Source organism: Xenopus tropicalis, chromosome 6, assembly GCF_000004195.4.
Source record: "Xenopus tropicalis strain Nigerian chromosome 6, UCB_Xtro_10.0, whole genome shotgun sequence".
NCBI classification, from domain to species: Eukaryota; Metazoa; Chordata; class Amphibia; order Anura; family Pipidae; genus Xenopus; species Xenopus tropicalis.
Window position 1 is genome coordinate 148254829 of NC_030682.2, and position 14095 is coordinate 148268923.

Genomic DNA, 14095 nt, shown 5'->3' on the forward strand with positions numbered 1-14095 from the left:
TGTCCATTGAAGATTGGAGACATACTTTGGAAAATATCAGCTACCTATGGCTTTGGGAGAAGAAATGAAAGCCACTGGGTCTTCTTACACCTGTGAAACCCAAACCCTGGTTTAGGGGCAAGTTATGGTTGCATAAAAACCCAGAATAATGTCAAACAGAACCTTCTGTAGGCTGCCAGTCTACATGGGGGCTATTAAATAGCCAATTATTGCTCTTATTGGCACAACCAGGAACCTTTTTCATGTTGCTCCCCAACATTTTTTTCATTTGAATGTGGCTCACTGGTATAAAAGGTTGGGGATCTCTGCTCTACGGGGTCAAAATGAGAAGAAAAAAAAACATTAAATTTTTAGTTATTACGAGTTTTATGAACTCAAAATTCCAGATTAATCACAAAAAATTTCAAAATGTAAACTAAACTTAAAACCTGGTGAGCCTCTATAGAAACTGATGGGAGGTGTGTTTTGAACATTCAAGCTACGTTAATTGGAAAGATATATACTAATTATACTATAATATATTTGTAAAGAAGAATGCAACAATGTAATTATCGTTGTGGTTGTCTTTTTTATTACCGCAATCCAATTAAGTTTTTTTTTCTTATGTGGCAACAAATCTGATCAGTTTACTGTAGTGGGGTTTCCCCAACTTGCCATTGGTTCACGCTTCTTCAAGATGGTGGTGCCGCATCCCCAGTGAAGTATTCTGGGCTGTATTTTGGCTCATTGAGGGGAAGATATGTTTGGAGACACATCTCAAGAGCTTCCAAACTTACTGTATATGAAGGACATTGGAAGTTCTTAATGTTCTTAATGGGGAACCATGATAGACATTTCAATAAGACGGGTGCTGGTTCTCTCTATATAGGCCTTGGTGAAAACAAAAAACTGAAGGCAAATTCAAACCTTCCCCTCAATGAGTCCCCACTGACATCCAGTTATAAGAGCTAGCCCTATATTGCATTTCCATTTTTCCATTTTATTTTTTTCTAGAAATGTCTGTTCTTCTGCAATTTCATGCAGAGGAATGGGAGAGGAAGGAATTAATTAAAAAGAAATCATAAATCCACTCGCACAGAACGTGTCTCTCTCCATGCCGACGCGCTCTCCAACCAGCTTCTGAGCTTTATGTGCAATTTACAAAAGTGAATCAATATGTTAATTGCTATACACCTTCTCAGAATGAAAGCTATATCCCAGGCAGCGGCTCATTGCGAGACCCTCTCCATATCCCATGCTGTCCTTATGCACGCCGGCAAATTAGAAGTCAAGTTGGAGTCACGTTTAATGGAAAATTCCCTCAAAGAAAAGATAAAGCGACTGCCTGCTGCTTGTTGAGCTATGGGACCTTGAGTGATTAGGGGCTTGTTTGTAGGCATCTTATCAACATTGTCATGCTTACATGTATATCGTTTCATGTACATGTATGTGCTTATGGGTTTGGGCTACTAGAGATCCATACTTTGAGCTGTATTAAAAGGGGTATAGATTCACTGGAGGGGGGGTTATTCTTCCCCTTTACAGAGCGCTGGTAAGGCCCCATCTAGAATATGCTGTTCAGTTCTGGTCTCCAGTGCTCAAACGGGACATTATTGAGTTAGAGAGGGTCCAGAGAAGGGCAACTAAGCTGGTAAAGGGTATGGAAAGTCTCAGTTATGGGGAAAGACTGGCCAAGTTGGGTTTGTTTACACTGGGGAAGAGGCGCTTAAGAGGTGACATGATAACTATGTATAAATATATAAAGGGATCATATAATAACCTTTCTAATGCTTTATTTACCAGTAGGGCCTTCCAACGGGCACGAGGGCACCCACTCCGTTTAGAAGAAGGGAGGTTCCGTTTAAATATTCGGAAAGGATTTTTTACTGTGAGAGCTGTGAGGTTGTGGGATTCCCTCCCCGAATCAGTTGTACTGGCTGATACATTATATAACTTTATATAGGGGCTGGATGGGTATTTAGGGAATACAGGATTGCTCTTAGTACCAGTTGATCCAGCCATCTTGGAGTCAGGAAGGAATTTTTTCCCCTCTGAGGCAAATTAGAGAGGCTTCAGATGGGGTTTTTGCCTTCCACTGGATCAACTAGCAGTTAGGCAGGTTATATATAGGCATTATGGTTGAACTTGATGGACGTACGTCTTTTTTCAACCTAACTTACTATGTTACTTTCGGGATTCTGAAGGGGAAGAAAAGGAAATAATATAAATGTAATTGACATGATAAAAACCATTCATTTAAGGTACAAGAGTTGTGTCTAAAGATGCTCCTTGCTCTTCGGTATCACTGCTGTGCCCATACAGCCTTATCTTGTGAGTTGCTACACAGGGCAATCCTGGAGATAGTGGCAACCCCAAGCAAGGCAATTCCATGGGTCCTACTTTGGTCTACTTCAATACACCCAGTGGACTTGCACCCAAAGAATCACGCCAAGTGCTGGAAGTGGTGCCATCCCAACACAATTTTCAGTAGGGATGTACTGAACCCACTTTTTTTGGGTTCGGCCGAACCTCCGAACCCTTCCAGCAGGATTCGGCCGAATCCCGAACCGAATCTGAATCCTAACTGGCATATGCTGATCAGGATCGGAAGGGGTTAAAAATCGGTGCACACTTCGCACGCGGCAAAAATTTTGTTCCACTGCCAATTTAACCCTTTCCGAATTCTAATTGACAGAATTAGGACTCTGATTCGGTTCGGCCGGGACCACAGATCCAGCCTAAACCGAATCCTTAAAAAAATGCCGGGATTTGCCCGAATCCCAAACCTAATCTGGGATTCGGTGCATCCCTAATTTTCAGTGTAGTTATGTCCAGTTCATGTCAAAACACGTTGGGGCCGAAAAGGGCACAAAAAAGTCGTGCAAACGCGAAAAAATTGGCGGAAAAAGGCTCGGCCTGTTCGAATGAACGCTTCGGGCGTTTGTGTCTTAATAAATCTCCCCCATTATATTACAATTATGTTAGGCCCAATTGTGGGTGGTAAAATTTTGGATTCTGGGTAAAAAAACTTTGTACACTGAAGTAAATGCCCAAATAAATGACCGGAATTCAGTTCTCCAAAGGTTGACACTTAAGGTCCCCATACACGGGCCGATTATAGCTGCCGATATCGGTCCCTTGGACCAACTCGGCAGCTTATCTGCCCGTGTAGGGGCAGAACCGAGGGGCCTGGCCGACCGATATCTGGCCTGAAATTGTCCAGATATCGATCGGGCAGGTTAGAAAATCCAGTCGGATCGGGGACCGCATCAGCTCGTTGATGCGGTCCCCGAACCGACTGCCCCATTGCCGCGTGCAGAATTCGATCGTTTGGCCCCAGGGCCAGACGATCGAATTCGCCTACATGCCTCCCTGATATCGCCACCTGTAGGTGGGGATATCGGGTGAAGATCCGCTCGCTTGGCGACATCGCCAAGTGAGCGGATCTGCCCGTGTATGGCCAGCTTTACTCTTTTGCCATCATGGTGACGTCTACACGAGCCCATTAAGCTCAACGTAAGTCTAGAATAATATTAAATTACATTTTCTACCCTAATGATCTCTTTCCCCCTCGAGTACAAGCCGAGTGTTTATTCTTTTCAGCAGCTTTTTAATTTTTTTCTTTCTTCTTTCCCTTTGTGCCTCCGGGGTATTGGCATATGCCGGGTTCATTTCTATATAGTTATTCAGGTTAATGTAGTACATTAGTCGCTCATGTTGCCCCTCTGATGAGTTCCGTGTCGGGATGCGTATTGGAGACATTATCCGCCAGTCAGTGCCGTTATGTAAGCCATATGCTCCCACGACGCGCTCAGATCTTCTGTTTGTACTATTCCATTTGCATAGTCCTTATTAGCACAACGTTTTGTCTGCCGGTGTCACGCGTCGCTTCTGTCGCCTGGTGTCTTATTTCCCCGTAGATGGAAGGAAAATAGCCACTTAGATGAGGTATTAAAAAAAAAAAAAAAGAAAGAAAGAGAGAGAAATGACAAAATCCTTTTAGGTGGCACTTTAAATCATTACCGATAGCGTTTGTTTGCTTTCCCTTTTTAGCCATTGAGTGCAGATGCGTATTTTGTATTATTTTTGGCACAGACCGTTCATCAGCCACGGGTAATTACCTTTAGATCTTTCTAATGTACTTTATGAGGATCCAGATTTTGCTATTTTTTTCTCAAGTTAAAAGCAGAATTGTGGAAATTATATTGCGCTAAACGTCTGGAAATGTTGCTGTTAACCCTTCCTGGCACAAAGGCTTAAGGTGCCCATACACGTTAAGATTTGCTCGCTTGGCGAGGTCGCCAAGCGAGCGGATCTTCGCCCGATATCCCCGACCTACCCCAGGGCCAAATGATCGAATTATATTGGCGGCAATGGGGCAGTCGGTCCAGGGACTGCATCAACGAGCCAATGCGATTCCCGATCCGACTAGATTTTCGGACCTGCCCGATCAATATCTGGCCAATTTCAGCAATATTTCTAAGAAAATCTAGGACACCGTAGAAGTGTTCACCTCCATATCTTCCTTTAATTACCCTCAAATATGGGCTTCCTGTAGCATCAGTAGATCGTATAGGCATTTTCCCAAATATGTCTTTAACTGGCCTACAGGATTGGGTGCTCACCCACCTAACCAAGGGCCACCCAACCAAGGGTCTGAGGCCCCCTAGATGATCTGGCTGCATGAAAACATCGCCAAGCGAGTGGATCTTCACCCGATATCCCCACCTACGGGTGGGCGATATCGGGGAGCGTGTAGGCGAATTCGATCATTTGATCGAATTATATTGGCGGCAATGGGGCAGTCGGTTCGGGGACCGCATCAATGAGCCGATGCGGTCCCCGATCCGACTAGATTTTCTAACCTGCCCGATGAGATCTGCCCGATTTCAGGCCAGAAATGGCAGGCCCGTCGGTAGTCCCCATACACGGGCCGATTAGCTGCCGAATCGGTCTAAGGGACCCATATCAGCAGCTAGAATCGGCCCGTGTATGGGGACCTTTAGGCTGCTCACTAGAGTGCATTAAACCCTTTCAAGTAGTGGTTGTCAGTTTTATTCAGTTCAAGTCAATATTTGAGGTCTAATATGTGGGTCTCGCTCATGATTAGGTGGCAAACCTTGCTGGATCAGCCATTCAACAATATTTCTAAGAAAATCTAGGACACCGTAGAAGTGTTCACCTCCATATCTTCCTTTAATTACCCTCAAATATGGGCTTCCTGTAGCATCAGTAGATCGTATAGGCATTTTCCCAAATATGTCTTTAACTGGCCTACAGGATTGGGTGCTCACCCACCTAACCAAGGGCCACCCAACCAAGGGTCTGAGGCCCCCTAGATGATCTGGCTGCATGAAAACATCGCCAAGCGAGTGGATCTTCACCCGATATCCCCACCTACGGGTGGGCGATATCGGGGAGCGTGTAGGCGAATTCGATCATTTGGCCCTGGGGCCAAATGATCGAATTATATTGGCGGCAATGGGGCAGTCGGTTCGGGGACCGCATCAATGAGCCGATGCGGTCCCCGATCCGACTAGATTTTCTAACCTGCCCGATTGAGATCTGCCCGATTTCAGGCCAGATATGGCAGGCCCGTCGGTAGTCCCCATACACGGGCCGATTAGCTGCTGAATCGGTCTAAGGGACCCATATCAGCAGCTAGAATCGGCCCGTGTATGGGCACCTTTAGGCTGCTCACTAGAGTGCATTAAACCCTTTCAAGTAGTGGTTGTCAGTTTTATTCAGTTCAAGTCAATATTTGAGGTCTAATATGTGACTTCGCTCATGATTAGGTGGCAAACCTTGCTGGATCAGCCATTCAACAATATTTCTAAGAAAATCTAGGACACCAAAGAAGTGTTCACCTCCATATCTTCCTCAAAGTCTCAAATATGGGCTTCCTGTAGCATCAGTAGATCGTATAGGCATTTTCCCAAATATGTCTTTAACTGGCCTACAGGATTAGGTACTCGGGGAGCGTGTAGGCTAATTCAATCATTTGGCCCTGGGTCCAAACGATCAAATTATATTGGCAGCAATGGGGCAGTTGGTTCGGGGACCACATCAACGAGCCAATGCGGTCCCAGACCCGACTAGATTTTCTAACCCGCCCGATCAAGATTTGGACGATTCCAGGCCAGATATGGGTCGGGCAGGCCCGTCGGTAGTACCCATACATGGCCTGATTAGCTGCCGAATCGGTCTAAGGGACCCATATCAGCAGCTAGAATCGGCCCGTGTATGGGGACCTTTAGGCTGCTCACTAGAGTGCATTAAACCCTTTCAAGTAGTGGTTGTCAGTTTTATTCGGTTCAAGTTAATATTTGAGGTCTAATATGTGACTTCGCTCATGAAAAATCTTGAAATCAAGAAAATCTAGGACACCAAAGAAGTATTCACCTCCAAATCTTCCTCTAATTAACCCCCAATATGGGCTTCCTGTAGCATCAATAGATCGTATAGGCTTTTTCCCAAATCTGGCCTTAACTGGCCTACAGGATTGGGTGCTCACCCACCTAACCAAGGGCCACCCAACCAAGGGTCTTAGGCCCCCTGGATGATCTGGTTGCACAGTTTGGGAGCCACTGCCATAGAGCTATGGCACATATTAATTTCTGGTATTAAGCATGTAAACACTCATAATTGCCTTTACTTGTCCCTATCTATGACCCAAGGCATTGGGAGTTCCACTACATTCCTTAGAAGACAATGGACATGGTAAGACAAGACTAGAGATGGTATAGACCTTACATACTATAGATCCTACAGGTAGAGTTGACTTGAGGGGACTTCTCACCTTAAAATCAAGGCAACTGTCTTCCTAGAGCAGTGATCCCCAACCAGTGGCTCAGGGCAACACGTTGCTCCCCAACCCCTTGGATGTTGCTCTCATTGCCCCCAAACCAGGGAGTTATTTTTGAATTCCTGCCTTGGAGGCAAGTTTTGGTTCAATAAAAATATTTACTACCAAATAAAGCCCCCTGTAAGCTGATAGGGTGCATAGAGGCCCCTAATAGCCAATCACAGCCCTTATTTGGCTCCTCCATGAACTGTTATGGTTCTTGTGTTGCTCTCCAAGTCTTTTTAAATTTGACTGTGGCTCACGAGTAAGGAAGGCTGGGGACCCCTGTCCTAGAGATTTCCATCTCACTTTTCAGTTTAACTTTATTCCAGAAGTTCTGTCCTTGTTAGATGACCTTGCTGTTAAGAGACAAAGGTGGAACATTTTTCTTCTATGGCTCCTTCAGCAAAAACGTCCTACTTATCTCGCCTACCTGAATTCTTCTATGAAATGATCAACAGTTTACTATTGTCCCTTCATACTGTATGGGGGCTTTGGATCCTGCATGTATATAAGTGAGGAAAGATGAATGCCAGGTTGAGAGCTCATTCTCCCAAACCTTGCGTGTCCATACATAATAGAGACAAACAATCTTGCTGGTTGACACAGAGTGTCTTGCTAATATAACACTGATTTGTTTAGAAAATAACCTTGTCTATTGTCTTCTGTGGAATATAGTGGAACCCCAATGCCTTGTACCATACATAGGGGCAAGTAAAGGCAATTATGGGTGTTTTCATGCTTAATACCAGAAATTAATATGTGTTCTATGGCCATGGTTCCCAAACTGTGCAGTCAGATCATCTAGGGGGCCTCAGACCCTTGGTTGGGTGGCCCTTGGTTAGGTGGGTGAGAACCCAATCCAGTAGGCCAGTTAAGGACAGATTTGGGAAAATGCCTATCCAATCCATTGATGCTACAGTGAGTCCATATTGGGTGGGGGGGGCTTACTAGGGGGCCTCAGACCCTTGGTTGGCTGGCCCTACACCTGATCCTGTAGGCCTGTTAGAGACATATTGTCTATATGGTCTCTTGATGCTACTCGAAGCCCATATTTGAGGGTAATTAGAGAAAGACTTGGAGGTGAACACTTCTTCTGTGTCCCAGATTTCCTTAGAAATATTGTTGAATGGCTGATCCAGCAAGGTTTGCCACCTAATTATGAGTGAGGCCCACAAAGCGAACCTCAAATATTGACTTCAACCAAATTTGACCAGGGGAAAAGCAGTGGTTAAAACTACACTTACCTCTTTCAACAAATCATTGTTATATTAGCAAGACACTCTGATAACCTGTCAACCAGCAAGATAGTTTGTCTGTATTATGTATGGACACACAAGGTTTGGGAGAATGAGCTCTCAACCTGGAATTCATCTTTCCTTACTTATATACATGTGCAGGATCCAAAATGCAGTATTAAGTGTTAATGCTAGTTACCAATGCTCCCTATTGTGGTCAATGGGCCTTGCCTAAATTGGCCAGATTGGGCAGTTTTTATGAGATTCCCACTAGAACGATATACCTGCTGCCATTTTGAGAATGGTTAAACTGGGGATTAATGGCTGTACTGGCAGATACTGTTGATAGTTTTGAGAAAGGCTCTTGGACCCAACTGTACAGCTCTTCCCAAGTCTCTATTTCTAGACATTGTAGCACGGAAACATTGGGATATCTGCCATAGTTACACAATGAAAACCAATATGCACGTACTTTAACAATATCTCCTTAACAACGAGAAGGTAAAAGTTCCCGGGGGACACATGTAAGCGGCCTCCTTTTTATCACTAGGGGAAAAATCTACAATTGAATTTTTAGGGATGTGGAAAAAAATTCATTTAGCGTTGACTAAACAAGAGCGATTCCCTATCTCTGCATTAAATCGTAGGCCTCAGTGGTTTAATGGGTCAATTAACTACTAAACAGCAGTCACAGGAAATTTATTTTGATTTGTGTCTACTTGTTTTTCTTTTTAAATCCCTCAGAATGAGGCAAAATGCGCAGTGAAACCCGTATTACTCACCTGCTATGGCGAAAATCCTCCGTTTCTCTACAGGTTTTCATCGGGGAATTGGGAGATGTAGAACATGAGCCAAATATAAGGGATTAGAGCACTTATCTCTAAGGCACGAATACGCCAAATGGTGTAACTTTCCTCTAATGGAGTAAGGCGATAGCTCAACAATTCTAATAGCTGATTGGCTGGTTTGAGTTTCTGCATTAGCGTCAAAGGGGAGGTTCACCTTTATATTAACTTTTAGTATGTTACAGAATGTCCTATTCCTAACAACTGGTCTTCTTTATGTATTTTTTATAGTTTTTAAAGTACAGGTATGGGACCCCTTATCCGGAAACCCATTATCCGAATTACGGAAAGCCTGTCTCCCATAGACTCCATTTTAATCACATTATTCAGAATTTTAAAACTGATTCCCTTTTCTCTGTAATAATAAAACAGTACCTGTACTTGATCCCAACTAAGATATAATTACCCCTTATTGGGGCAGAACAGCCCTATTGGGTTTATTTTATGGTTAAATGATTCCCTTTTCTCTGTAATAATAAAACAGTACCTGTACTTGATCCCAACTAAGATATAATTACCCCTTATTGGGGGCAGAACAGCCCTATTGGGTTTATTTCATGGTTAAATGATTCCCTTTTCTCTGTAATAATAAAACAGTACCTGTACTTGATCCCAACTAAGATATAATTACCCCTTATTGGGGGCAGAACAGCCCTATTGGGTTTATTTAATGGTTAAATGATTCCCTTTTCTCTGTAATAATAAAACAGTACCTGTACTTGATCCCAACTAAGATATAATTACCCCTTATTGGGGCAGAACAGCCTTATTGGGTTTATTTAATGGTTAAATGATTCCCTTTTCTCTGTAATAATAAAACAGTACCTGTACTTGATCCCAACTAAGATATAATTACCCCTTATTGGGGGCAGAACAGCCCTATTGGGTTTATTTAATGGTTAAATGATTCCCTTTTCTCTGTAATAATAAAACAGTACCTGTACTTGATCCCAACTAAGATATAATTACCCCTTATTGGGGGCAGAACAGCCCTATTGGGTTTATTTAATGGTTAAATGATTCCCTTTTCTCTGTAATAATAAAACAGTACCTGTACTTGATCCCAACTAAGATATAATTAATCCTTATTGGATGCAAAACAATTCTATTGGGTTTAATTAAAGTTTTATTGATTTTTAGTAGACTTAAGGTATGGAGATCCAAATTATGGAAAGACCCCTTATCTGGAATACCCTTGTTCCCGAGCATTCTGGATAATGGATCCTATACCTGTATTTGCCTTCCACTTCTACATTTTTCCAGCTTTCAAATGGGGTTATTGACCCTGACAGCCAAAATAAATAAGTGAGGAGCAAATTTCCACGTTTCGCTCATCACTAACTGCGATAGACACTTATGGAATGCTTTGCGCTCTGGGTTGCAATCAAGAGAAGAGACATCTGAGTACCATCAGCATAGAGGGGGTATTGGAAACCATGTGAGTTGATTAGTTTGCCATGGGATGGATTATACAAAGAGATTAATAAGAGGCCAAGGGCAGAGCATTGAGGAACCCCAATGGAGACATTGAATGAGCAAAATCCAAGAGAATGAAGGGTTTAGAGAAGGAGAAGGTGATCAAACAGTGTCCAAAGCAGCAGAGGGATCTAGGAGTATTAGTACTAAGGAGTTGGTTTTGACTTTAGCTGAGTTAGTAGGGTTCAAGCAGTCGAGTGTTGTTGCCTAAAGCCTTATTGTAGAAGGTTCTGGCAGGTTTTGGTCGTAGAGGAATAGCATTAGCCAGCTGTAGACTAAGCGAATAAGTACTGACTGCTGACAGTGAGTGAATAAGTGCCGACTGCTTACAAAATGTGAATAAGAGCTGACTGCTGACAGTTGTTGAATGAGTGCCGACAGTCAGTAAGTGAGTGTTGATTCTGCAATAACCCAGCATTCTTGGGTTTTTTTTTTATTCCCACTTACTTGCAGTATTACACCACCCTGTCCAGTTTGGTAGACAATTGACTAAACCTATAGGGATTGGCTGATCATCACATTTGCTCTGTAACTAACAGCTTGGTATTAGACATGGTGCCAGTGGAGGTTTCCACCATATTAACAAAGTCATGGGATATAACACTGCGTTTTGTAGTTAAGAAAGCCAAAGCTCTGCTAGATGTAGTCCTACTGGCCTTAACCAGAATCCCAAGGAGGCCATTTGACCACTATCAATGTTGCTTTGCTCCCATCAAGAATAAAGAGAATAGGGCAGCTGGCTACAAGTTGAGTTGCCCACACACAATTAAATATTGATTGCTGATTTCCCCTTTGTTGACTTTCTGACCTGTGTAGATGATCAGACTTGTTATAGAGAGGACACAATCTCGCCTATCACAGTTGGGATGCAGAAGAAACACAATGAATAAGAGTCAAACAAAAGCAGTGTCAGGCTAATTGCTTCAGATTATTTCCTGCTAGAAGCCCTGGGAATCCCAGAAAGGAATTCACTTAGTAAATATGACCACTTTAAACAGTTAAATTGCGTGACTATGGCAACGATAGGTCTTGAGAAAGCCGCGCCGGTCCCTTGTGTAGGTCATTATAACAAAAGCCGCTATTTATCAAGAGGTGAGGAATTCCTGGGCTATTGTACAGTGTTTCCTGATCAAGCCGAGAACTTCATAAGACGTTTGATAGACAGATTCCTTAAGACGGCAGGGAATGTATCAAGCTACCTGACACTTTAGAGATCCCTGAACAATTACTGGAGACTATGGTTATAATAACAGGTAATAAGGCACTAATAATAATAAAAAAACATTGCAACATTGCTTAATGTCTGTCTAGAACAGTGATCCCCAACCAGTGACTCGGGGGCAACATGTTGCTCTCCAACCCCTTGGATGTTGCTCACAGGGGCCTCAAAGTATGTGCTTATTTTTGTATTCCTGGCTTGGAGACAAGTTGATTGCATAAAACCCAGTGTAAAGCCAAACAGAGCCTTCTATAGGCTGCCAGTCCACATAGGGGCTCCCTAATAGCCAATTTGCACCCCCAGGAACCTTTTCCATGCTTGTGTTGCTCTCCAACATGTTTTCCATTTGAATGTGGCTCATGAGTATAAAAGGTTGGGGATCCCTGGTTTAGAACAATGCATTATTACTCTCTATGGCTGATGTTTTATATTAGCACCCCTAGTGGTCACGTAAACATAGAGCAGTTGATGATGTTGGGTAATGGTAGCCATTCATGCCAAGATTTGGTCAAAGGCATCAGCAGATGAGGAGGTGAGAAGAAATGGAGATCCTACTTTTTGGTACTATCAGTCTGGACAAATGGAACAATTCTGTTCGTCCATCCATGAAATGGCCAGTTCCTCAATATGTGACCACCAAGTTCATGGCCACCTTATATTAATAGTGGAAGCAAATATTATGGTACAAAATACATTGCAGAGGAATGAAATCCTACGTAATTGTTTTATCCCGCTCTTTTGGTTATAGACACAGTATTTAGTTATATTAAAGGGTTATGGAATGTGGGGCACTTTGCCACCAGTAAGAAACTGCTCCCCCATGGCCAACAAAGAACCCAAAAATACCTTGCCATTGGCACCCACGAGAATTACCTTTGAAGGGGGAGATTTATTGATTTTTTTCCGCAATTCAAGTTTTTTTGGGCTAAAAAGACGCAAATTGGATTATATTTCAAAAACTTGGTGTTTATTAAGTGCAAAAAAACCAAAATTTAAATGTAATGGCAGTTGTCCTAGGCAAAGTCAAGCCATATTTTCTATTCAACATATTCGAGTTTTCGGCTTTTATTTGAGTTTGTAAACTCAAAAATTTGAGGTATTTGAGTTTTTTTATTGAGAGTTTTCCTTATAAATAAATAAGGGAGCGTTCAATATGCAATTTTATTTGATTCTGAAAAACAAACTCAAATTCACAAACTGACAAATAAGTCCCTAAGTGTCCCCGCCGAATAGAGATCAATGTCAGCGTTGGAATGGAAATTCCACTGTAAAATGTTCTCAGAATCCCATTCCCTTGCGTAGGATTTTAGCGATTGGGTAGGAAAATGTTCATTTTTGTGCTTTTCTTTTACCAAAAGGAGGTCCTTTGCTCTAATGAGGTCTGAGGGGGAGAAAAGAACAAGGATATTTCCATCAGAATTGTCATAGAAATGCTTGTCTCCCATGTGAAACATCTGATTGGTCGCTAGATCTTTGCAACCTTTATTATATTACCCCCCCAACCAACCAGCAAATACAAATAAATGATCATTCAGTTCGGCACATAGTCCGGCTCGCCCAACCCTACTTATCCCCTGGGGGTGTTGCCATTCGCTGCCCCAGCAATGCTCAGAGCACACAGCCAGTAATTGGTGGTTTCTTCTCATTAGGAAAATCTTTTTGTTTCCGTGTGACTTGATTATTGTCACATCATTTGCTACTTCAGTTAATAGAGGTTTCTTTTCTGTGAAATTGTTTTGTGCCTGGCTCTATATCCTATGTGTTTAATATTTAATTATATTGACCCACCCCCAACTGGAACAAGGCTGATTGATACAAAATGGACCTTCTGTGATCATTCCCTGGGATTGGTGGTTCTTATCTCCCACTCGATTATACCGACCCCTCCTGTGCATTATGCCGAACCCAATTCTCAACCTACAATAACATTTACTCATCAGCTCAGAGACCCCTTCATGTTCCCATCTCATTTTTTTCCCTTTGACATCTCCGTGGGTCTTCTGTGCTTTATTCTGTTCCTAATGTGCCTTCCTAGTGCCCATCAGGACATTAATGAACACCATCAGCCCAAAATTCCTATTGGAGTCCAATCCAAACTAAATGGTGCAGGTTTCATAAACTTGGCGAGTTCCATATTGTAAGAGTGGTATTATAGTATTGGCTCCTTATTCTCATCTCAACTGGCCATTGGTTTACCAAACTGGTGCTTCTACTTCTGGGGTAAAATAAGGGTCCAAAAATATGTTTGCATTACATACCAGCACTTTGGTTCTGGTGCAACCTCTCCTGGAAATTCTGAAAATCTGAGGATTTCAAAAAAATAAAAAATTGGTGCTGGTTTCACTTTGGGCTCAAAATTAGATCCTCTGAAGTCCCTGTCCATGTTTCAAACGAGGGGTGGGTGTGTCCTAATGGTCCCTGCCAGAAGCACAGTAGTAGGGGAGTAGCCAATCACAGCTCTGCAGTCAAACAAGCAAAGAAGTGGGTAAGTGGG

The 14095-nt window shown here is 42.7% G+C and overlaps 1 protein-coding gene across 5 annotated transcripts in view; it reads left to right on the forward strand.

The window, feature by feature from the left end:
• Window positions 1–14095, forward strand: part of adgrb1 (adhesion G protein-coupled receptor B1) — a 387039-nt gene that overhangs the window by 111190 nt on the left and 261754 nt on the right. The gene's annotated exons all lie outside the window — the stretch shown is intronic.